Source organism: Rhipicephalus sanguineus, chromosome 7 (genome assembly GCF_013339695.2).
Source record: "Rhipicephalus sanguineus isolate Rsan-2018 chromosome 7, BIME_Rsan_1.4, whole genome shotgun sequence".
NCBI lineage: Eukaryota > Metazoa > Arthropoda > Arachnida > Ixodida > Ixodidae > Rhipicephalus > Rhipicephalus sanguineus.
In genome coordinates, this window is record NC_051182.1 from 125863222 (window position 1) to 125889526 (window position 26305).

Below are 26305 nucleotides of genomic sequence, written 5' to 3' on the forward strand. Positions count from 1 at the left end.
CATTTCTTTTATATACAAACAACACGGTTGTTCCCTCGGTCATAGTAATCGGCATAACACGAAAGTGAACCGCGTCTTCACAGGGATATAGTTGATTGTTTAGTGTACATCGATGTATAAGAGCTTGCACAATGTCCATTCGTGTTTGGCAGCTATTTTCTTATTTTGGATCATACCCAAGTGAGAGAATTGCATTTAGATGAGGAAACAAGGGCTAGTGGAAGCCATGCGCAGCTTTCGAACTCGTGAGGCCATGCGCTCCCGTGTTGCAAGTCATATTGAGCGCGACTGTACGTAGTAAGAGACAAGGAAGACGATGTATCTACCAATATGAATAAGGGATTAAGTAGCCGAGAGATATGTACAGTAGCCGCGACAACCAGGACGATAATATCCCCTGAGGTGCAACGTCCACATAATTGTACGCCATAGATCGGCAAATTCACTCGTGGGTCGACTCACTCTAAATCGCTCAGGTTCAGATCAGGCCGTGAGTCTGTGTGTGAGTGAGTCCGGCTGACTAGTAAGTAGGTGAGCTTGAGTCCTATTGACAAACATTTTAGTGAGCCTGAGTCCGGGTGAGTTTGGTTGACAAAAACTTAGGTGAGCCTGAGTTCGAGTGAAGAAAGTCTTGGTTGAGGAAAGGTATTGTGAGTCTTCGTCTAAGTGAGCCTAAATCGCAAAATATATCTTGAGTGAGTCTGAGTGAGCTCCACTCTTTCTGCCGGCTTATGGTGGACGCTACTTAATTTTGCCAGTTTTTTTTTCGACTGGTGGCCAAGGAGCAGCAACATACATCGCGCATAGGATGAAATTAACCTTCTGCACAATCACTGTGTCTTTGATTAACCTCAACGTGCTGCCTGTAACTGCAGGCGAGCACTTTGGTAAAGACACTACGATGTTCGACGGCGCGGTCGACTTACCGCCTTCCAAGACCAACGTCAAAATCATTGTTTTGGCTGGCTCTAAATGAACACAGCCAAAAACAATTTGCGCACGCATTTTGGGTCTACGATTTCGTTATTTTTATTTAAAAATGGAACCTGACTGACTGCATAATAACAAATATTTAATTACACAGGACTTACCATTAATTACTAAGACTCGTACCAAACAGCGTATTACTTGATTTTCTTTCTGGGAATGTAATATGAAGGGTCTTGGAATAACGTTGTGAGAACTTAGGAGATGACTTTTAAGGGCTGATTTTTTTCTTATTTAGACACAATATTAATGAGAACTAACAGACAATAATGCCAAGGAAAGTGTAGGGGATGTTACTTGTAATAATTGGGATATAAATGTGAAGAAAGTAAACTGGACGAAAAGATAACTTGCCGCCGGCAGGGACCAAACCTGCGACCTTCAAATAACGCGTCCGATGCTCTACCATTGAGCTACGGCGGCGGCCATAATCTCGTCCACTTTATAGGGTATATATGTGCGTTTAAACCTAGGAGTGTGGGTCATCCCCGATCGCAGCAATGGCGGCGAGTGTGGAACACTCTTTTTCAGCCTTTTGGCGTCACGTAGCACGTGATCTTTTTACGAGCTGGCAGCTGACCAATAATCCCTCGCATACTACCTGAAGGCATCAAGTCTGCCAGAACGAGACCCTCGCAATAAATGAAGGAAAGGGGATGACTTTTAAGGGTTCGTTTTTTTCTTTGTTAGACACAACATTAATGAGAACAGACAATAATGCATTCGCAGACAGTCGACCATAATTCACGCCTGGAGGGGATAGAAGACGTAATCAGACACTCCACTAGTAGCGACAGAGGAAATAAAGAAAGCTTTGGAGGCAAGGAGTGGCACGGCCGCCTGTCAGGATTACGTAACAGTGGACCTGTTGAAAGACGGCACGCAGATTGTTCTAGAAAGACTGTCTACTCAAATGTAAACAAAGCCTTTCGACTGTGAGCGTACCAGAATCTTGGAAGAACACTAACGTCAGCTTAATCCATCAAAAAAGGGAGGTCGAGGACTTGAAGAATTACAGGCCGATCAGCTTACTGTCTGTGGCCTACAAGGTACTTACAAAGGTAATCGCTAGGAGAATGATGATTACCTTAGAATTCACGCAAGCAAAGGATCAAGCAGGATTAGCAATTCAGATTAAACGCCGCGGCAGTTGTTTTCGGCGTTTAATCCGACATCGGCGTTTAATCAGACAATGGATGAAAAACACAGGCAAAGATGATAACGGTTACCCTCTTACTACAGGCTTATGATGTCAAGGAATGACTGCGCGTCACATCAGGGAGCACCTCTGCGCCAGTCGTCGCCGTCTAGCATTCGTAATTATGCGAACTGCAATTAAACGTGGCAACCGGATGTTTCGGAGCACGGCGATGCTAAAGGAATCCTGCCAAATAGAACTGTGTTGTGGAAACACGACTGCCTCTAACTTTTAACGCAATAGCGGTAAACTGCTTTTTTCGCGGATATTCCGGTGTCGGTGTCGGCGTCGTTGGTTGCGAGCGAAAAATCGAGAAAGATGCAAATAAAATAAATAATGAAAATCTTCGGTTCGAGTGAGAGTCCCTTGGCCTTCTGCGTAGCGAGCAATTGTTCTATCACTGAGCAACGCCACTGCTTGAAACGGCTTGAAAAAAAAATTACAGCATCTCCACGGGTGAATTATGAAGAGCTTGGGCAAAGCTCCTGAAGCAATCATGGTCTCGGGATCCGCTTCTCGTTGAGCCCGTTTCGCAGCGGCGTCCTTGGCGCGCACCGGCACGGGATCCGCCTGGCTGCCGCCAAGCGAGCGCCCGCCGCTGCGCATCGTCCTTGCTTCACCAACGATCCGACACGTACGGCGACACGTACGGCGATGGCAGGGAATTGGACCTTCATCCACGTTCTTAGCAGCGCAACACTTGAGTTGCCACAGGCAGGAACGACGTCGTGCATTCATATCTAGGCAACAATGAAATGTGGCAACGTGAAGCGACGAGTGATTTCGATAAAAGATCAGATTGCCATATCAGAAACGGCTGATCGCCGATAAGCGCACGATCGAGAGAACATCGATTCTTGGAAAACGGCGCATAACTAACGCGCATGTGACCGGCGCACATTCGAGGGCCACATTTTTGTACACTCGCCGGCGCCGGGCTTGTAGCGTTCAACGCCGTCGCCACCGAGACCTGTAACTCATAACAAGCATTGCTTGAATGAGCGGTAAAAATTCGTTGCATCTGAGTAGCTTGGGTAGACGTCGTGAAGTACGAGAACTCTGGAAATCAGCGAATATTCAAAGAAGTTGCGCGACGAAAACACGGGCAGAAGAAGACCAAGTACAAACACAGCGCAAACATTCAACTGAACTTATTGTGCCACTGGGTCTGCTTATATATTGCCACAGTATACGTCACGCATGCGCGCAAATGGACGCGACGCGAAAGAGACCGCGCATGCATAAAAAATGAGTAAAACAAACAGTTACGCTTTAGAAGATCTTAGGAACACAAGCTTCTTATCGGTGACGGCCAGTAATGGTGAGCTAACGCACAAATCACCTAATTTTATAATCGCCTCTGCCTCTGTCACTGCCAATATATGAGCAGATCCAGTGGCCCAATAAATTCAGTTAAAAGTTCGCGCTGTGTTTGTACGTGTCCTCTTCTGTCTGTGTTTTCGTCGCGCAATTTCTTTGATGTCGCAAGACTAAGCTCGAGACCAGTGAAATCCAAGGTCGCACAATCTCTTGCCTTGTCCGGTCGGCCTAAATTATTCGAATCGTTTTTTTTTTCTCGGAAGGGCAAGAACTGAGAGCTGACGCCGGTACATGCTTACGCAAGCCTTCTTTGCGGGAGCCTCCCATTTCTTTTTTTTTTTTTTTTGCATCGCTTACTTGAAGGGGCGCCACCTTTTGTGTTGAGGCTCCCGTGTGCTTACTTCAGCACGTTCGGCGCTTTCGATGATTACGTCATTTCGGACGGCTTCGCAGGCTCTATGTCGTGCTTCAGACAGCCGAAATACGATTCGCCAGCTTGAAACTAATCGATATTCTATATACTTTTTTATCGGTCTGGTCCTTTATCGCACAAAGCGCTCCCGCCTATCACGCGATAACGTTTTTATAGTTCTCCAAGTCTTATTCGATGCGCGGGGCGTGCAAGCTAACATAGGGGCTTTCGCGAGAAAAACGCCCAACTAGAGAGGATGAAGGAGCCGGCCAACGATCACGACGCCGGCTTCTTCGAAAACTCGCGCTTAGAGAATCTTCCACGTATGCACAGTGCGGTCCACTGTTAAAGGGAGGGAACACTCCTATGAGCACCTTTCATTTTGCTGGCCCTCTAACAGCAAGTGGACAGGGAAACATTGTCCATGCAGTCATGAATCTGTCAAAAAGAGGCAGAACTGTCAACCACCAGCAGTTTCATGCAAATCTGAGCCACTATGTTTTCGCAAGAGAGCCAAATCCAATTATGTTCTGCGCGCAAGTATTCTCTTTAACAGTGGACCCGTCTGTACGTGTGCTGGTTGCATGCGCGAATGCTTTGCGAGAAGCAGTGCACAAGCAGCCAGTTCTTTTTGTTGGCCTAATCCTTAACATTGCACCTGCTGTCCACGTAGGCATCTCTGTCTTTTTTGTTTTGCGAAATAAGAGGTCTGAAAAAAAATCACAGCATATCCACGGAGTGAATGATGATGAGTGGGCGAAGCTGCGGAGGTTCATCGGTAAACCGTGAATCTTCCGTGAATTCTGCCCAGTACATCATCACCGACGTGAGATCGGGCGCGTTTATACTAAAGGTTCGATGAGTTATGACGACTTGCAGCTCACTTTAATTTTACATGTACGCTGTGAATTTTCATTGTTTAGAAAACCATTGCTTTAGAAAACATCTGGCGTCTTTCGTTAAGCAGCTGGCGTCTTTTCGTTTTGCTTTAGAAACATCTGGCGCTCTTTCGTTTTGCTTTTACAAAACATCTGGCGTCTTTCGTTGGTTTATTTCATCAATCAACGGCGTTTTGAATAAATTTTTTTTTGTTTAATCACGCACAGGAGAAATCTCACCAGGCACTACCTTGGAGGTAAACAATGGCTGCTAATGGGAATGAGAGACAGAAGAAGTCGGCTTTTAGCTAACACTTACACTTCTACTTCTACTAACGTTTCCTACTGGAACATGCCAATGGCTGCTAATGGGGAATGAGAGACAGAAGAATTCGGCTTTTAGTTAACGCGCACGCTGCGAATTTTTTATTCTTCAACAACGCACAGGAAAAATCTCCCACCGGCACCACCTTGGAGGTCAAAGCGTAAGACTAGTTACGCACTACGACTACTACTACCAAGGGTCGGTTTCTTCGTATACCTCCCATAGGACGCGAAATTCAAACGCTCCGCCGACGCAAGCGCCGACAGCGCCGAGAGCGCTATTGAGTTACGCTCCTTGCAGAAGGCCGCCAAGCTCAAAGGGCGATGACGTAGCGATTACGTTGCTTACGTCGTCAGGGCAACAGTAACAACAGCCGCTCGCCTCTACCCCCTCTTCCTCCCTCTCCGCGCGCCGTTTTCTTTCTATTTTTTTTTGTGCGCTTGCTTTTCCTCCTCTCCCATGCCGCGCACCGTTTTTTTATTTTGTACGCTTGCTTTTTCTCCTCTCCTATGCCCCGCGCCGGGATTTTTTTTTTTTTGTTCGCGTGCGCTCGCGCACGTGCTGTGCTAGGCCGCGCATTCGCGTTTGCCCGCAGCATGTGCTAGAGCATAAAGGATGAATCCACCTAGAACATTTCTGTTACCTCTTTTTATTGTTCTGTTTCCCAAACTCAAGATTTGCATGTAATGGGGCACGATACAAGTTCAGGAAAAGAACAGAAGGGAAGAATTCACAGTGTGTGCATGACTAAACACAAAAGTTCATTGTAAAATTTAGAAATTAAAAAATCGAACACATTGGAAAGTGTAGGCCCTTTGACGTACACACAAATAAGAAACACGATTTTCATTTGGTGCAATACCGAGCAAAGTGCAGAGGAGCCTCTGATGAGAGGTAATCATGTAGTTTAAAGAAATGTCAGTGCATGACAAAAACATAACGAAGCGCAAAATATGTAAATATGAAATAATATTGCAATGATTTACTTATTAACCATTGAAATGATACGAAACACAAAACAACCACTTACATATTTGCTCAGATTTTGCACAAATATACATGAAATGCTGGACACCTTCACCAGATAAACAAAATGAAAAAGATAAGATTTAGCACAGTAAGTAGTACATTGCGCTAAAAAGAGCAAGACACAATATATGGTACTTGAACACTACTTGAAAGTTAGTTGGTGGCAACGGGATGCAGGCCATGGTCAGTTTATGCAGCAGCACATGACATTCGAAGAAAAGCGTATTACTCAACGACCAGGTGAAATCAGCCTATACGCAGCTTTTCTTTCACCGCGAATACAATGCCTAGCTGAATATAACGCCACTGAAGGGAGGACGTCATGTTGGGTACACTGAGCACTTCATTGTGATAAACACAAACAGTAAAATTCTGCATACAGGACATGTCTCATGCCTACACATGAATCCTTAGTGCGGTTTTTCCATAGGCAATAACAGAGACAATATATAAACACACAAACTACTTCTTCAGCCGTAAGTACATAGCATATTCACGCACCGAGAAGAAGCACTGGGAGCAGTGTAGAAAGCTGGTCCACTTAAGTTGCGGATCGAGACTTCGCAGAGCGCTGATTCTACAGCTGTTAACCCCTCCTTGGGCAAACGCATCAGTTCTTGCTTTCTCGAATACTCCGAAAACGTTTCCGTCCTGAAATAAAGCAATTGAAAACTATTAATTCCAACGATACAAATTACGCAGTCGCATGAGGCAAACGCAGTCTCGTCGTCTCGGCTCAGTGCAAGCTGCGATACATTAGGCAGTTTTAGAATAGCGTACGCTATTTTAGCGTTTGCGGCTCGCTATTTCCGTCACTACGAGAGCCCGCAAGCGGTTAGCGTACGACGCATGACAGTTGCGCGAAAAGCCAACGCAAAGCTTTTCGTACGCTATTCTAAAACTGCCTATTGAGTCTCAGGAACGCGTATTTAAACGATGGCGAGTGATAAACAGGCAAAAAAAGCAAAACGCACTTCCATCACGCAGTTCTGTCATAGACGCAAACGTTAAACTATGAGCCTCAGGTTCTTTAACTTCATTCCTTCTAGGAACAGCGATATTAACTGCAACATCGTGCTTTTCACGATTCAGCCGTAATTAAAAAAACAATAACTGTGTTGTCCAACTGCAATTCGTAAATGTGTGGCTGCGAACGCAAGCCGCATGCTCACCTTTAGTTTTTCGGAACCTCGAAGAATCTTGCGGAACTCGGTCGGTCTTGAAGTATCCGTGCACCGTTCCATGATGTACGAATGGTGCGTGCCGTTAACCACCACGGCGGCAAGAGCGCACAACACGCAAACACCACGAAAACTCCACACGCCGGCCAAAGCTCGCTTCATGTAACGGAACATCACGAAACTTCATATCAAGGCCGGCGACTAGGACGGGCTCCTGTATGGCGTCGACGGAGCACGGCTGACATAACGACCACTCCGATAAGTCTCAAGAGCGAACAATGACCCGCTAACCACAACGGGAGACTTGCAGGTGTCCGCCAAGCATAGCCTCCCTGCACGGCCAGCCTGGTGCCCGCTCTCAGCATTCGCTTCATGCTACAACGGAACTTTCGAGGAATTCAAAACTAGCGTCGCGGCGCGCGCGCGGCCTCCGCGGCCGGCGCGGGGTGCACGGCTTTGCCGGCACGGCGGCAGGCTGCCATTGGCTGATTTAATTTTGAATCTCCATGAACACTAGCGCCAATTTCACCTTCAGTTACGGCCCCTTTTAAAAGGCCGCCGAACTAGCAAATTATTCAAGATGGTGTCGGTGACGTCATCATGACGTAATTCTTTGGGACGCTGGAGCGGCAGTGTTTCCGGGTATTGCTACTACGACTACGAGAGACGAATGGGTGCCGCCTTAAGGAGCTTCGCCAGGCCCGAGGCATGATGGCAGTTTGGCGTCCGAGCCATGGGGCGTCGCTACCGTCGAAACGATTGCAGCGAACCTGGTACGGGCGGGGATTGAAGGCCTCAGTAAGCCTAATTAAAATAAAATAACGCGGCCACGGTAGTACACAGTAGTAAATAAAAACGTGCTTCTGCATTAAACTATAACCAGCCACGCGTATTACAAGGCAAAGTTTTAAAGAAGTTTTGTAAACATGACTGTGCGTGGCTCCGCTAGGTACCGCCGCCATCACGCCTGCGCAGCGCACAAGCAGACGTCGCGCAAGCAAGCACGAGAGCGCATAGAAACGCAAACTTTACCACCGCAGCGAGGAGCAGCGATGTCGCACCTTTATTGCGGCGTGAAGTGGTGCGATTCCTCGGGGAATGAAGGCGAACACTTCTTCAGAATCCCCGCTGACCACAGGTATTTATACTTTCACTATTATATATTTCCCAAGATGTTCGCAAAGTTTTGATTTGACTGTCGTTGACCGTTATGATTTGAAACTGCTGAATGAACAGCGAGTTTTCTTGCTGCCATTCGTTGCTGCAGCTATCTCTTTGAGAAATGGTTACGATAATAAGTTAAAATTAGTGGGCGGGCTGCAGTTTGTGGCTCGACGCGCGTCACCTCTCAAAAGCGGAGCTGTTCGCTAGTTATGGTTGCTCACGTTAGTATATATGTGCGTGCCTCACTGCCTGACGTTACCTCTACTATCTCATGAAATCTAACCAATTCGGATTACCGTGTCATGCAACCGTGTCTTCAGGGTGTTTTGTTACGTGTTACTTTAACTTATGCGTGCTAGTAACATTAACGGAGTGGGATAGTTGTTGTGCTCGCTGCAGCTGTTTTTTTAAGCGCTTTAATGCGTGCGTATACATCATGTCCGTGTAGTTTATGGGTGGTGCTCGCAGCCGACGAAAGTATCGCTCGCAAAGTTATTGCCGAGGCCCCAGTAGCGAACTCGGGACACTGCCCTCAGATTCGAATGTGTGCTGCGGTGTTGCACAAGTGAAAACCACCGCGTTCCTCATCTGTGTGTCTGTTTACACACCGACCGCCTGCTCGGATTTTTGTCGCCGTAAATTGTCCGCATTCCTTCCCTTCGGCGTACCTTGCCGCGCTGCTCGACGGGGGACCTTGAACCAAGCGTGATACCCACCTGCCCCTTTTCGCTCTCGGGAAGCTACCGGAAACAGTTTCGCTTATCTCTTCATTACTCCCTCGTGATGCTTCCAACGGGCGAAGGCATGGCCAAGCTCGGTTTTGGATGTTCATGAAACAGGCCGCGCTTATCGCGCGGGGCCACTTTTTTTTTCCCCTCTCTAATCTGGACCCATCCCCACCGCCACCCTTTCACTTTTCTGTATTTTTTTTTTCAATGCGCTGTTTGCGCTTAGCGTTTACACACCATAATTCCTTATAAGCTTTCAATATCGTTTCGACTCGCAAAAGCAGTGGAAAAACAAGAACTCGATCGAGTTGTGTTTCATATATCAAGTTTTAATTCAGAGAATATTGTCGGGATATATGTAATTATCTGTAATTATAATTTAGTGGAGATTAAAAGCAAGCACATTTATTAAGCTTAGTGCCATGCCTTTAAAAGCTTGCAAGTGTATTTACTCTACCAGCTGTTTTTTCACCGTAGCGTGACTAAGTTCGAGTACTTTAATTGCAGACAACCAGTTTACTGCAAGCGAGTTGCCGTCCCTGCTGCTGAGACTGCCCCCCTAGTGTGGAAGGTAGGTGTACCGAACAAGGATCTGTTTCACCTTTCTGCTTGGAATGAAAGGGTACAGAATATTTGGTTGGTGGTGCCACTGTAATACTGCACGAATAGCTTGCAAAAAATAAAAACAAAGAGCGGTACTATTTTGTATTCTACACCTGCACACTCGAGCAGATTGTTCTCTGAAATTAGAACAGTAGGTAGAAATGCCACAGCTGTTTTTCAATTACCAGTGCTATGAGAACAATTGCTGTACGTAAACCTTAAATGCAGGAAATGTACTCTAGGGGAAAAAAAAATGTTGTTTGCTTGCACTCATAGAGTATCATTTTGCATGCTTTCCAGTAAGAATGTCTGAGTGCACTGTTTACATGGTATGGATGAACTGATAGCATGCTGCACAAACGCAAAATGAAGAAACAGGGAGATAGAGCAGCGAAAATGGCTTTTGGCATCTCACAGTATAAATAGTTTGTACTCTGTCCTGTTTCCGTCCTTACTCCTCTAGTGTTTGTGGAGCTCGGTATGAGTTCACAACAAACCAACCTCCCTGCAAGAAAACTTTGTTGCGTGGTATAGATATCTTTTCTTTTTCTACATCAGTGCATAGACTCAGTGCTTTCTTTGTTGAGCTCATTCCATAGAGATGAAAACACTGAGTAGTTTTTCTCAGGCACATGTGAAAATTGCTCCATAAGTCTGTTGCTCAGTATTCACACGTGCAATGCAAAGTGAGGGTATTAAAATACCTGCTTGCCAGCCTTTTATAGCATATTTATTTCTTTTTCAACAGCCGCTTCGCCAAGCACAACCACAAGAAGGCCCACACCACCGTCACAGGTTTCACCAAGTGATGGTAAGTGCAAAAAGTGAGAGAGAGAATTATTGCAAAGTACACATCCTGCATCTGCATAAGGAAGTATGGACCAGTAGTCTTGATGTTTTCCTAGTAGATATGGACACCTAAGCCTGTGTAATATTGTCACAACCTATAATGTTGACAAAACCATACATATAGTTCAGGGCATGCAACCCGTGATATAGTTCACGCAATTATTTATATTTCAAATATAAGGTGGGTGCAGTTGGACCTACATAGTTCACACTGAAAATTGTGCTGTCCGATTTGTTGTGATGAGCGTAGCTCTGCGAGATAGGCCAGCGGAATATGATGCACAATCAAGGTGTGCATTCATGTAAATGTGGCTTATGCAGCCCAGATAGCTATTTATGAGATGAATAATTCAAAATCCTCCACTTTGTAAATGTCATTGCCTCTGTTCAGCATTTCATGAAATGTTCATTTTTGCAATGCTTTGTGATATTTCCTTAATCATGGATGATTCTTTGAAGATAAAATGCTTGGAATGTATAAATCAATTATGATTCCTGTCTCAGTCGCAGAATACACATTGCTTCCAATGAAAAATGGCATGGCAGCACATAGTGGTCCGTATATTAGTAGCCCTGTGATTGCGCCCTGATAGCTAAACGTGATTTTTTTTTCTCTACAAGACTGATGAAAGCCTATACCTTCGCATTCTTCCATGTCTTTTTTTTTCAGCTGAGCCTAGTCCGAGCGGCCTCCAATTTTCCAAGGAGGGCAGCAGCGCGGAGCAGATGCAAGAAACGCCAAGAAAGTGGGCGAAGAAAACGCAGCTCTGTGCACACCCTTCGCACCAAAAAGAAGCTGCTAACACTTCACTCACGAAGTGAAAGGTACCGCAAGGCAGTCGGTCAGATGAAAAAAAGGGACGAGGCGAGGCGAGTAACGCAGCAGGAGGTTTTAAACAAGCTTGAACCGGATTTGTCAAAGGACCTTTTTTGAACTGCTTAAAGCACGAATCAGGCTTGGTACATTCCCCCCCAAAAAAAAAACATTGGTCCAAATGGATGAAACAATTCACTCTCAATTCACGCTTCCTCAGAGAAATGCTTCACTTGCCACATGTGCGGACACCCAGGTGCTGGCTGGCAGACATCCCAATGACACCTGGTATCATTCCAGGTGCCATGGATGCAATAGAATCAATCATTAAAGCTTGGCCTCTGCAAGACAAAGCATGCTGTCTTTTATTCGATTAAATAGCCTTGAAAAGACATTTGATGTACGATCAATCAAAAGATATAGTGATTGGCTACACATATGATGGAAACACAAGGACTTCTCGTGTGGCAAATGCAGCCATTCTAATGGCTGTGTCTGGCATATGGAGAATTTGGATGCAGCCAGTAGCCTTTGCAGTGTCCCGCAATGCAACGTCAGCTCTTTCAATGCACAAGCTGCTATTAGATGTAATTATGCAGCTTGAAAAAAAAAAGGTCTTTTGGTAAAAGTGGTCATCTATGATCAAGGGTCAAACAATGTCAGCCTGTCAAGAATGCTGATCCATTCTCTTCATGAACCATGTTTTACTGTCAACAACTGCAAACTATACTTCATGTTTGACATCCCACACCTGATAAAATGCACGCGGAATAATTTCAGAAAACACAAGCTCACGATTGGCTCCGAGGTTGTTGACTGGGCGTACATTGAAACCTTTTACAAAAATACTCGCAAATCACGCCTCTAACACACCAACTGAACATCTAAAAAAGAAAGATTGCTAAGGAAGCTCAAAGAGCAACATATCTACAAGATGCCCTTTGCTGACACACGACCGCTGGAAAAAAGTGCGCTTTTTCATCCAGCGGCCGTGGCTGACATAAGAGTGAAGTATGCCACACAAGTATTCAGTGAATCTGTCTCTGTGGCACTCCCCACTCTCATTGCCATTCAAGAGCTTCCTCTTGATGCTAAATTTACAGCTCTGTTCACAGAAAGAATGGATAAGATTTTTGACAGCCAGAACAGTTCGACCCCAAAAAATCAGGATGATAAGTTGCGGTATGCAATGATTGATGGGTCGGAACACCGTGCTTCCCTTGAGTCATGCATCAGTTGGATTGCCCAATGGCACTTTGGTAGTCCTCGGGACAAGCAGCCGCGCACTGTTAAAGGTTGGCAGATTAGAATCAAAGCCTTGTTGTTGCTGTGGACTGGTTTAAAAGAGGACTTTGATTTCACTCATCTTTTCACACGTTGATTGCAGCAAGATCCCCTAGAAAACTTTTTTGGAATCATTTGTCAAAAACATGGCTGCAATGAGACACCAAATGTGTACCAATTCGTGGCGGCTCTAAAACATATTTGGATTGGCAAGCTCTTCAAGCTTTCTCAAGGAAACTGTGAGGTGACAACAATTGCTTTCCTCAACAACTTGGAGAGTGCATCTGCATTGTTGTCAACTATAGCAGCACACCAACCACAAGCCACAGCACGCAGCAGGCCTCTGATTCATCTGATGTGCAGGCATCTTCACAAGATGCGACCGACATGGTGTATGAAAATGTTGTTTACCATGTCGCTGGTACTCTTGTGAACAGCTTTCTTGAACTGAGGACTAGTGAGTGCATATGTGAGAGAACACTCCTTGAAGTGGATGGAGGCTCTCTCCATGGACGACACCAATTCTTTGCACTACTCAAGGAAAGTGGTGTACCCGAGAAACTCCTCGGTTCCATTGCAGTAACCTCTGAATCGTGTCTGAATTACATAAAGGAATTAGATTCGGCCTTCAGACATGAAATCAACTATTGTGCACATTTTTCCAATGTGTGCAAAAATCTGGTGGAAAGGATGCCAATCCGGCAAGCTATTTTCTGTTCAGTTGGCTGCACTGAGAAATTTCTTAATATTCTGCCGCACAAGGCTACATTGGCACATTACATTTGTAAACAAAAACACACGAGAAACAAAGTCAAGGCACAGTGCTTCTGCCAGCAATAACGTAAAGTAGCAGGCTAAATTTATCCTGTGCCTTTCTAGAACATGATTATGTAAATTGGATTTCCAGTGCAGCCTTCTGCACCCATTTCCTATCCATTTTTTAGATGTGTTGCACTATTTCTTTTTTTATGTGTATATGTACGTATTTTTATGTATATATGTATATTTTATGTGGGTATATATTTATATATGTGTATTTATAATTCTCCTGTGGTTGTATGTAATGCATTGACTACTTTTGCTCCTGCTGCGTTACTTTTGTATTATACAAGTTTAACCGACTAACTTTTTTTTGAAGCCTTGTGTGCCCCTATCAGCATGAGTATTACAACCAGAGGTTCTGGATTGCTTTAGTATTGGGAAATGCCAACACTTCCCAAAATGCACTGGAAAACCCTGCTCGTTCTGCTTTCTTTCTGTTTGCTTGACATGGTTTGGAAGGCAATCAAACATCCAGCCTCCCAAAAAATGCCAAAATTTATATAATACTGACGACTCGTTTTACACTGAAGCAGTCTTTACAAACAGTAACAGTGTGATTAATTCACAATGAACGTTGCAAAAATAGGTTGATTAATAAAAATGTGGAGGTTTTATGTCCAAAAACCATGATACGAATATGAGGCATGCAGTAGTGGAGCACTTCAAATATTTTGAGCACCTGGCGTTTTTTTAACGTGCACCTAAATCTAGGCAGATGGGCCTCAAGCGTATTGCATCCATTGATATGCAGCCGGGATTCAATCCCACTACGTTCGGGCCAGCAGTTGAGCACCGTAACCACTAGACCACTGTGACGGGCCACGAAGGTTGAAGCATGCATGAATTCAGGTGCTCGCCAAGTCCAAAAGATTTTCAGCACCCAGGGGCTCTGTCACTTTTCAATTACAAACCTCTGGTCATGACTGTTGTGCCAATGCAAAGAACTGATGGTGTCAGCTATTCACAGGCATAAAAGATACATTGATGAAGTGCTCAGCTCTGTGAGGATTCCAGAGGGGTTTGTGCAGAAGCTGCGACTCGGTTGACATGCATGTTAGTTTGAAATAGAAGCATGCATCCATACTCACTGAAACTATTCACAACGTACTGTTTGTGTAGAGCAACTGTGTTTCTTGTTTAACTAAACTCTGCAAACTCCGACATTCCACTTCCTGAACCAACGAATGACAAGCGATGCAGTTCTAGTTAATGACACATTATGATGAAACTGTGCAGCGTTCCCCATCTGCAATTTAAGTACTGCTCAGAAAATCTTCTGACATTGTGATGGATCCAACATGATACCTGGTAGAAAAATAATAGGGAAGCTGCGTTCAACTTTGCACTTTACTCTACTTATTTCTTTGATAAGATGCTTATCTTCGTGTATATTTCATGTTACCTTGAGTATTTCGCACCACTTTCAACTTGACTAATGACCTGTGATCATTCCTGTTGTTCACCAGTCACAACCACAATGTTTCCACAAATTTCAAAGGTCACCTCTGCAACTGAGTCTAGACCATTCTTCGTTGCGTTTTTCTCCCTTTATTACTTGAAAATTAAAGCATCGCGTGTCTTGTTCACATCACGTGAGCTTGCCTGCAACACATTTACCTGGAGGAAAACATGATCAGGGATAGCTGAGCCAAACGGTAGATTTGTCTCACTGCTTTTACAAAATAATATGCTGTAGCACTGCAGCATATTATGACATTGATCTACTTATGCTCCATGGGTTCGTCTACATGAGCCAAAGGCTATGACTGTTAGGTGCACTTTCTGTGTACATATATGCAAAAGTATGTGTGTGTGTGTATGTGCAAAAGGGAGTGACACAACGCAGGGCAATAAAAAAAAAGTACAGGAAAGGGTGTTTTTCCTATACCCCTTGTTTTCTTCGGCTTGCGTTGCGTCATTATCTTTTGCACAGTATGCACCAACCATTCGAACAACTTGTTTTGTTATGATATATTTCAATGCGCGGGATTGTTTCGCTTCATGCTGCTAGTCATAATCTGTACAACTCGTATGTGTACACTTATTTACGCTGATGTAGCACTTTATATGCTTACCCTGCTTATGTGATTGTATTATGCTGTATTATGCGTTTTCGTATCCTATTTATATTGTACGCGTGCTCGATGTACGCATTCCTGTATTCAGGTTTTACCACAGCAGTATTTCGAATCTTTTTCGTTTTCTTTTGTTATTGTTACCGATATTATAGCCCAAATATTGCCTAAACGTGCAGCAATTTACGTTTCCTTCAATAAAATGTCATGTGAAGAAAGTTATATGCGCTTTTTGCTTCTCGAGCGAGCGCCGAAAGCGGCTGCTATGCAGCTGCGACGGCGTCGCTCGCCACCATTCGCCATGCTACCACAGAGGCTACAACGAAGCAGAAAAACAACTACACACATTACGTACGTACATCGGCAATAAAGAGAGAAGACAGTGCAGTAGCAATTAGTGCGCAAACGCTCGAACCGACGTCGCGGCCGCGGGGCCGGCGGCACCACGAGCGAGGAAGCGACCGCGAACGGGCGCGGCCATATTGGATTTTTTCCTTTCGGATTGGCTCGCCTCCAGCAGAAATCCAAAATCCAGTCAATCCCCGCCGCTCCCAGGAACCGCCACCGTCGCCGGAAGCGGAAAAACGTCCCCATTGGCCCTATGGGTATGTCACTCCACTGGCTTCGCTCCTAAAAATTCCACCATCTCCCAGTAAAGGGAACCATGTGGGGATGCGAGGCAGCGCATGGGTCGACTTAAAGTTCCGTTCATCACGAGCACCTTGCCCGATGTTAACGCGTCCTTGCAAGTGGAGCACACCATGGATTCCCTGTAGTTGCTATTGCTGTTACTCGTCCCGAACTCTTGTTGGAGGACGCCACGCGGGTTCATCGCGCGTCTGCAGAATCTCGTTCCCCGACGCCATCACATGATTGCTGAGAGAGTGTAAGGGGGAGCGGCCACAGCGTCTTACCCAGCCCCTTACACAGTCCCGAACGCGTTAGCGCGTGCCAGCGCGTTCTGACTAGGATACAACGTGTTGTTTAATCACGCGTCTGCAGAATCTCGTTCCCCGACGCCATCACATGATTGCTGAGAGAGTGTAAGGGGGAGCGGCCACAGCGTCTTACCCAGCCCCTTACACAGGCCCGAACGCACTAGCGCGTGCCAGCGCGTTCTGACTAGGATACAACGTGTTGTTTAATCACGCGTCTGCAGAATCTCGTTCCCCGACGCCATCACATGATTGCTGAGAGAGTGTAAGGGGGAGCGGCCACAGCGTCTTACCCAGCCCCTTACACAGGCCCGAACGCACTAGCGCGTGCCAGTGCGTTCTGACTAGGATACAACGTGTTGTTTAATCACGCGTCTGCAGAATCTCGTTCCCCGACGCCATCACGTGATTGTTGAGAGAGTGTAAGGGGGAGAGGCCACAGCGTCTTACCCAGCCCCTTACACAGGCCCGAACGCACTAGCGCGTGCCAGCGCGTTCTGACTAGGACACAACGTGTTGTTTAATCACGCGTCTGCAGAATCTCGTTCCCCGACGCCATCACGTGATTGCTGAGAGAGTGTAAGGGGGAGAGGCCACAGCGTCTTACCCAGCTCCTTACAAAAGCCCGAACGCGCTAGCGCGTGCCAGCACACATGGTTCTGTCTGCGTTACGCCGATCTAGGACAGCACACGGCAGCCCGGGTCCCTAAAGTGCTCTGCACGTATCATCATCAAGGCGGTCGAAGAGCATGATGAAAAAGACTTTTCCTAGGCGAGAGCGAGCGCTCGGATGGCGATGCTAGGTGGGATGGTCGCCAATGGAACAGCAGACACAGCCCAGCGCAAAATCTGCTTTGCATCTAAAATCTTGCCATAGTACCACCGGGATTAAGTGCGGAGCACATAAGGGGGCCGGGCTGTCGTTTGCTTTCGTCGTCTCATGCAGCTTGGCGTAATGCTGGCAAAACTACGTATGGTATAGCCATCTGTAGCATATTGAGCGCGCGCTCGCGTCAAGGATAAGTCTTCTTCCTCTTGTTCTTCAAGTCCCTTGATAGTGATACCAAGTACGGAGCACATTAGGGCCCCGTGCTGTCGTATCCAGTCGTCGCTTGGCGTAACGCAGGGAAAACCGCGTATAAAAATAGAAAAAAAGGAAGCAAGTGAAAAATAGAGAGAGAGAAAAAGGAAAGGAAGAAAAATAGAAATACATAGAAATAAAGAGAGAAAAAAAGGCAGGAAAAACTGAAAACGAGAAAAATAAAAGAAAGAAAGCAGGAAAGAAAGAAAAAAACCGAAGAGGAAGAAAGAAGGCTGCCCGACTCCGCACTGCCTTCAGGCTTGGCACTACTAGTGCAAAGCTGTCTTAATATTTTTATTTTTCGTTCATCAATTTGTTCCAAGTTGCTGTCGAGCTAAATTTTCTATCTATCTATCTATCTATCTATCTATCTATCTATCTATCTATCTATCTATCTATCTATCTATCTATCTATCTATCTATCTATCTATCTATCTATCTATCTATCTATCTATCTATCTATCTTATCCGTCCCTTATGTCCAATCAATATAGTTGAAGACCCACCGCACGACTTAGCGTTCGTATCGTTGCGCTGCTAATAACGAGTTCATGCTAACCTCAAAACGCCCGCATAGCGTGCATAGTGTGCACGTTAAGGAAGCGGGGAACTCCGTGACCATTTTGCCCACCGTAGGAAGCTACGGTTGGCAAAATGATCGCGGAGTTCCCCCGCTACGGCGCTTCTGATTATCGAGTCGTGGTTGTTGCACGTAAAACAGCGCGACTTAGTTTAACTTTGTGAAAACGCGGACGTTTCCACCGAGAATCGCACCCGCAACCTCGTGCACAGCAAAGGTAACGCCTCATTCACCGAGGTATAAGGTAGCGAGCTCCGAAGAAACGGGGATGACTACGTTCGCGTTGCGTTGCGGCAGTGACCGAGACGCGTAAAATGTTCCGCGCACCTTGAAAAAGAAAGCAACAGATCGCTCGCATTTTCTGTCGGCTCGTACGAAGTTCTGACGGCATTCATTTGTCAACATCGGCTTCCCCTCCAATTTCACCTCGCACCTCTTCTCAAAACAAGATCGAAGTAGCAGTGGAGCCTCAAATGGCTTTCGCGAACACCACCATACATCAATTCAAAATAGATGCGCCTGACTTTTTTTTTAATCGTTGTTATTTATCATCACCTTTTCAGCGTTTGCGTTTACGCAGGGTCCCATTTTCACATTTCTTCTCCTGCCGTGTTTCCATCGACGCTTCTTTTTTAAAGACGATAGTCTTTCTTGGGGAACTTAAACGCAGAAATTTTGGTCTGTCTTTCTGTCTGTCTGTCTTTCTGTTTGTCGGCACGTCCCTCGATTCAGCCACTCGGCCAAAGTTGAACCACTTGCCCAAGGGCCAGCCGTATTGAACTGGTACAGCTGTTCATACTTGTGAACGTTGTCGATCAAAAAGTAAATATCATGCATATCTGAGGTGCAACATCACTAGGTAAGTATTAGGTGGCGTGTTCCTTTAATAGAAAATGCATACATACGTAATTTTAAGGACCCTAGTTTCTTAAGCTGCGCTGAAAATGCATAAGAATGGAAGCTTGAGCGAGTTGGTATGCGTTCATCTTTGTTGAAACAGCGCTCAGTAGACGACGACGAAGTAAAAGAAGGCACAGCACAGGCGCTGCCTGTCCTGTGCCTTCTTTTACTTCGTCGTCGTCTAGTGAGCGCTGTTTCAACAAAGCTGAAAATGCGACTGCGCTGAAATTTGCCTTCCTCCGTGCCCTTCGCACGAGCTCATTGTTGTGTTTCGGTTTCTGTTCTGTATTGCACTGTACGAATGCCATGGGTTGGTGTTGAAAAACTTTAGTTTTGAGAATGCCAAGAAGGTGAAAAAAAATATTAAAAAAATGAAAAAGCAGCGTTGTGGGCGGCCTTCAGGCTGCCGGTTGTGGGCGCCGCTCTGGCGTTCCTGTTTTACTCAGGCGACGTGTAAATAAAAGAGTGTGTGGAGAATACTCATTGAGTGCGGACGTTTCTCTGCTTCAGCGCTTCGCGCCAAACCGCGTTTTCGTGTTGGCTGGCGTCCCCGCCGGTCGCGTTGGTCACCGCCGGTCTTCGCCTGCTGCTGCGCCGGGACTACCAGCACGCAACACAGCACTCATGTTTCCCGACGTATTGCCAGATGGCGTCCATATCTCACACAGCGCCTCTTCTATCGTCTTTACACGACATTTGCAGCGAAGCACGCAGATACGCGGCCAATTTTTTTTCTTTTTTGTTTCGCTATTTCTTTCTCGCTTCTTCGTGTTCCACTAGAGACCGACATTTCTTGCACCCTTCCTCGAAAGAATCCTTCTTTCTATCTTTTTCAGCGTCCTATCACTTTGCCATCTCCTCTCCCGTTTTACCCGCCTCCATTCCTCTTCTTTTTCTTCATTGTTGCAGTAGATGTTCAACATCATTCATAATGCAGTGACGCTGTGTGTAGCGACGTTCTGGTGGATCGCGTTTAAGGTCTAAAGAAGCGTGCAGCAACAATTCTCGGCGAACAGATTAGCTCGACTAATCCTGCGTTTTCGCGTCGAAGAAATGGTCATAGTGTGCAAATAAACATAAATGTGCATGACTTCGCCGACCATGGCAGAATGGCATGAACAATTTTTCCTCAACGACAAGACGACTTGCGTAAAAAAACATACGTGACGCCATTTTTGTTCCTACGAAACAACGGGTTTCTTATGTACTAAAGCAGCGGTCGGCAACCTTGTCAGGCGGAGGACCGAGTTGAATGAAGCCGACACGGCGGGGGCCGCACGGCAAATGGGGAGGAGGGGGGGGCCTTGCAGGCATACAGAAAAAATTCGGCGAACTGACAATAATGATGTACAAAAGTGGAATAGTAATCATGTTTATTTTCAGCGCGCATGTCACATGGTTGCAATATATAAACATAAGTTACAAGCAAATAAAAAAAAGGGGGGGGGGATGTTTGAATGCGTCTTTTGGTGGTGAATATTGTTAGCCAACTCGCAAATATCTACATCAGGCTTGTTCACCGACAGATGCAGAAAGTCGTGGAGGAGTTCATTAGTAAGTCGAGATTCGTTCATTGGTTAGTTAGGCGGGGGCGATGGAGGGGTGGAGAGGGTTATGACGTCGTGCCGGGCAGGGGCCGCATGATACAGCCTCGCGGGCCGAAGGTTGCGGACCTCTCTACTACAAGATTTCATGCTGAGACCACGATTGGCCTCCGTTCATGAGATAATATGCGTCATGCGCAAGAGAAACACCGGAATATTTGAGTGCATGTCCCTTTATTAGCCTAATATAGTGAATAATGTTAATATATGAATTAACTGTAGCAATCATCCCTATACCACACCCGCCGTCGCCACAACTTTGCATGGCTTCCTTCGTCACAGTGGTGGAAAAGGGCCTACATTTTTTAACGCGAAAGCCTTAGATCGCTGATCGAACACGGAAATTGACAGTCCGGGTCGGTGGCGTCAACAGTGATGCGAAAAATCATCATGGCGTGATGAGGTCTTCATGACGTCACAGTTCGCCAGAGTTTGTGACGTCATCATGACGGCGCATACCGTGGCGTAACATGATGGCGTCATCACGCGACATTGTCGCTTCCACAAATGATTCCGGATCACGGAGCCGATGCAAAACCGGGTGACGTGCAGAGTGCTTGCAATGCCTCCGATTCTGGAGGCTGTGCAGTGCTACGTTAGGTGCAGAGAGCTTTCGGGAGGGGGATCAGTACAATCGACTCGGAAGAAAAAGAAGAGGCATACGCCTTTAGCCTTCGAGTCGTCTTAGCCGAGTGCATGAGGCACCGCATGACTTTTCATTGTTTCAGTAGTGTTCACCATCCTTCACGTTTGTTTATTTGCTTTTTTTTTCTTACCCTTATCACTTCGCATCGCTCTTGCCATCACCTCCTCTCTACTGCAGTTTCTGCATCACGCATTCTGTTTCACTTGCTTCTTCGGCCTCAGACCTTCTCCGCACTGTATTTTATTCATTCTCTATATTCCCTTCTTTCCTTCTTTTTTTTTCTGACATTCCTTGTTTCCAACATCTTTCCTTGTACGGACCATGCCGCTAGTGGACAGCACGCGCCATTAGGTGATTGGTCATTGCTTTCGGTCCCATTTACTCAGATGAGAGTGGGTCGTCGCTGTGCCAGTGTAGGTCCTTGTATAAAGGAAAATACGAAATAAAAGAGACGTCGCGGCGCTTAGGTTCTTTTTATGCGTACTTGTTTACTTTCGTCTCATTATTATCTCGTGTAATAAACGCCACTCCGATGAAGACAACAAGACACGTGGTTCGCTGCTTATATGTAATTGCGTACCTGAAACCTTTGAGGGGTTTGTGCGCAATTGTGTACATGGTCGGCCATATCCAAGATGAACACTTCATTTTGTATTCAACAGCTCATAGAAACTGATGTCTACTTTGTAATACGTAAAGTTATTATTGTGCTTATCCACACCGTGATTACTCGTCATATGAGGGACATTTTCATTGCGAAATAGAATAAACGTTCTAGTTTTACCGGCTTGAAAACTAATGAGGTGCTCACCTTTTAGCGATGTCACACGGGCACTTCACATCGCGATCAGGGCCAATCCGGATCGCATTTGTTGATCGCTATTAACAACGGCTGCTGCTACACAGTTCAGACTAATCCGGATCGAGCTTGGCGCTGACGTCAGACAAATCGCGATCTGGGAGCCTAATCTCGATGCGCTGATCACGATCGTCCTGATACCGATCGGACGGGATCGCGATTAAAAGAGACCTTGTAGCAGCAACTGATCCTGACCGAGCATAATCCTAATCGGCCCAGATCGCAAAAGGTGCCCGTGTAACCCCGGTATTACATGTGGTTGACCCTGTACACAACTTGATTTTGATAGTTGTGTCGACCAGCAGCTAAGAAAGGGCAAGATCCATTGAGGTTTGAATCAGTCGAGCCTCCTGCATAATAGTCTTCAGTTAATTTAATTTTTGCTGTGTACTGTGACCACTGTACTGTGCTTGTGACCAGTTTGATCAGTATGGACCGCCTCGGTGGTACAGTAATGACGGCGCTAGGCTGCAATCCGGGCCGCGGCGGTCGCATTTCGATGGTGGTGAAACGCTAGAGGCCCGTGTACTTATATTAAGGGGTGCGTTGATGAACACCAGATGGTCAACATTTTCGGAGCCCTCCACCACGGTGTGCCTCGTAATCATATCGTGGTTATATTTCATTGCTGTAACGTAACGTTCATCCATGTTGTATGTGGTTACGTGTTTAAAGTGGGATGTTGATATGGATATTCCTAGTGAGTCGTATCATTCGTCTCGATCCATCAAGCCTATTTTGTAGTCGTTATAGCGCACTGCATGTTAATATCTTTCCATGACCATGTGGCTTCCTTTGAACGTTTAGATTTTTCTGCTTTTTTCGTGCTTGCCTTGTTCACTGCTTATTGAAATCTTCTTAGCCGTGCCCGCTGTACGAATGCACAAGTGGCGGTGAAAATACAACTTTTAAAATGCCGCCCAAATGTGCATAGGCCGGTAGGACTTTCATTTCTTTATTAGCGAGCCAAGTATACGATAAACCAATTTCAAAGCAAATCGTCGTCGGACCATGGCCTTATGTGTCGAACGCTTGGAAATGAATGCAAGAATTTCTTGTTTTGCTAAACTTGACCAGGTTTATAGTGATTTATTGTGATTTATAGTGATTATAGTGATTTATAGTACTCGAACCTTGATAGCAACCTGCTCTCTCTTCTTTCTTTCTTTTCACCCTTTAGTCCCTGTACCACCGAGTAGGGTAGTCAATCGGGCGTGTGTCTGGTTGACATTCGAGTCTTTCTTTCATTTTTCCTCATCTTCCGATAAGTACACTCTAAACCCTGATCTGCGTGAAGTGCCATCCACAGCCGGGAGACTACAGTCGGATACAATTGAAGAAGGCCGGAAAGGCCCTGCCCAGGCGACCGAAGCGTGGTAGCCGATCGCCTCCTCCATGACTAAAGAAATAGTCCCGCTCATGCACGCAGCAATTTTCTCCGAAGGCCGCAGGCTCATGACGTCAGTTTGTAGTGCGTGCCCATTGGTGCAGGCTCGTCTGCATCCGCCCTTGAGGTGGAAATGCCGCGGGCTTCTAAAGTTGTATCCGACTATAGACTGTTTTCGTCTACGTCACCGTCTGTGGCTGGCACGTTAACCGGTGCCTGAGCTATACACCTGCATTTCGGCCAGGATGGCGTCGAAGTAAAGAGTATAAGACCATGTTAAATGTTTGTACAGTGGGTGTCACAAGTTTAGAGACCATTAGGCTTGAGAAAACTGCGAACGCTCGCAACCAAGTGTGACTGTATTCGGTCGAACTGTACAGTACATGATAGAGCGTTTTTAACAAGACCGTAACGTAAATCCGAGGCTGCCTGCTCACGCAGCAGAAGTATATTCAGCTTTTTCTTGCGTCTGGCGTCCTTAACCTCTTGATGCTGACACCCCCCCCCCTCTTTTGCACTAACTTGGCGAAGTCACGCAAGCCACGAAGCTAGCGTGCTGGTGAGCATCGCAGTCAACAACAAGAACAAAAATTAAGTTAAAGGAAACCATTTCTCAGTTGTGTGTGTATGTGTTTAGTTTTTCGTTTGAAGCATCCAGAAAGACCGATGACTTCATAACCCAGTAAAGATCTTCGTGTGTAACATCACAGTGCGTCCTAGACGCAACGGCAACGTAAACAAAAGCAAACTAAGTAAAATATAAGGACACCGTGTTGTTGTCCGGGCACGAAGCGTTTCTATAGCTGCGTGTCGCGAAACGTGTCCAGGGTTTACAAGGCGGGGGACCCGTTGCCATAGATGCTTTAGTGCGACATCCGGCGGCCATTGCTTTTTCATTGAGCTCCGCCCAGTGAACCTTATCCTTCGCTCACACCACGCGGCTGGCCTCGCTTTCGCCTCGGGTGGGCGCGTCGATTGCGACTGCATGCGGTGATATGCCATTGATCGCTCCGTGTTCTCACTATGGCTTGCCTTGGCAGTGGGAAGAAAGGAAAGAAGTTCTTTCCAGACAGGAAGGGCCGCCGTGGACAACATGTGGCTGATTGCTTCGCTCTCAGTTGGCTGCATTGGCTGCGTTTGGCTGCATTGGCTGCGTTCTGAGGGTGGGGGGGGGGGGGGGGGATAAAACAAAAGCTGCGGGGAAGCGTCACGTGAGCATCGCTGAAACCAACATATAATTAAGCCAAGAAATGCGTACGGGACATTATTTCTTGTTTAAGGCGAAAGCCTTAGGTGCCTCATCAAACAAGAAAATTTACCGTGGACGTCAACACGAGCGATAAAAATCATCACGTTATGACGTTACCATGGCGTCACGGGTCGCCAAATTTTGTGACGTCACGACGACGTCATGACATGACATTGTCGGTTGGTCGAAAATGGGCCGATCACGTAGGCAGCGCAAAACCAAGTGAGGTGCAGAAAACCTGCAGTGCCTCCGATCTTGGAGGCAGTGCAAAATACCGTTAGGTGCAGAACGCTTTTTTTTTTTGGGGGGGGGGGGGGGGAGGACTAATACATCGGCTGAGGAACAAAATGAAAAGATTGTTTTCGTCTTTGAGCCGTCTTAGGCTAACGCGTAAGCGACTTTGAGTTTTTTTCAATACGACACTGTCGCTTACTGCATAATATAAGCAATCCACGTTAGGGGCACGTGGGGTTGAGGCGCATGCGCGCAATGTTTTGTAAGCTTTTTCGCACTTTACTTTGAACGTTAGACTTGTTGAGCTTGTTTCTATGTAAATAGGTAGGTCAAGGTTAGCGATAAGAAGGATAAACTGATTATCTAGAAGCCTGTTCTTTAGTCAAACAACACGTGCACAGTACTTCTAACGGCAAGAAACTGAAGGAAATGCAATATCGAACTGTGACTATTCTGGGAGCCGTTTTCCCTGTGTTGCCATAGAAGTGACAGATCAGTTGGGCACGTGTTTTCAGGGACGCAGCCCATAGCCATCGGTCGCCATGGCAACGACTAGCGCGAAGTTCTGCATAGCGCGTTATATTTAATCCAACCTCCACGTGGCGATGACGCGTTTTCTTCTGGAGCTGCAAACTTTCCATCGTGAAAACAGAAATCGCAAAGGGGAAACCGAAATAAATAGCAATAAACGCGTGAGCTTGCGCTGCTAACAATGAATTGTAGTTATTTAGTAAGTGCCTTTTATGGCTTGCCTTTCTTAATTGGATCTTCGCGTAATTATTATACTCAACTGAGTAACGGCTGCATGCACGTTAAACATACATTTACACAAATCCACAGCACGTGACAAAGTTCGTGTGATGCTAGAATGATGTTAATAAACACCGTACAACTAATTCATCTTCGCAGCAAGTTGCACAGCAGAAAAAAGAATAACCGAGCCCTGTAAGAACAATTGCGCTAAAATTTTGTTTTGTGCGACGCGTTATCCTATGCTACGTAAGGTTTTTATTTATGACGAGCGCGGGTCAGAGCTGTAATATTACGCATCGCTCATGTCTGCATGGTGCATACTTGATGAGCTGCGCCAAAATGCGAACACTAATTAATGTCTTTTTTTTTCGAAGAGATATCCTTTCTCCTAATGGCTCATTCGTTCGT

General features: G+C 45.9%; 1 protein-coding gene across 4 annotated transcripts in view; it reads left to right on the forward strand.

Annotated features, from left to right (window-relative positions):
• The window catches only part of LOC119399838 (BAI1-associated protein 3), a 501956-nt gene that overhangs the window by 374723 nt on the left and 100928 nt on the right, over window positions 1-26305 (forward strand). The window lies entirely within an intron of this gene.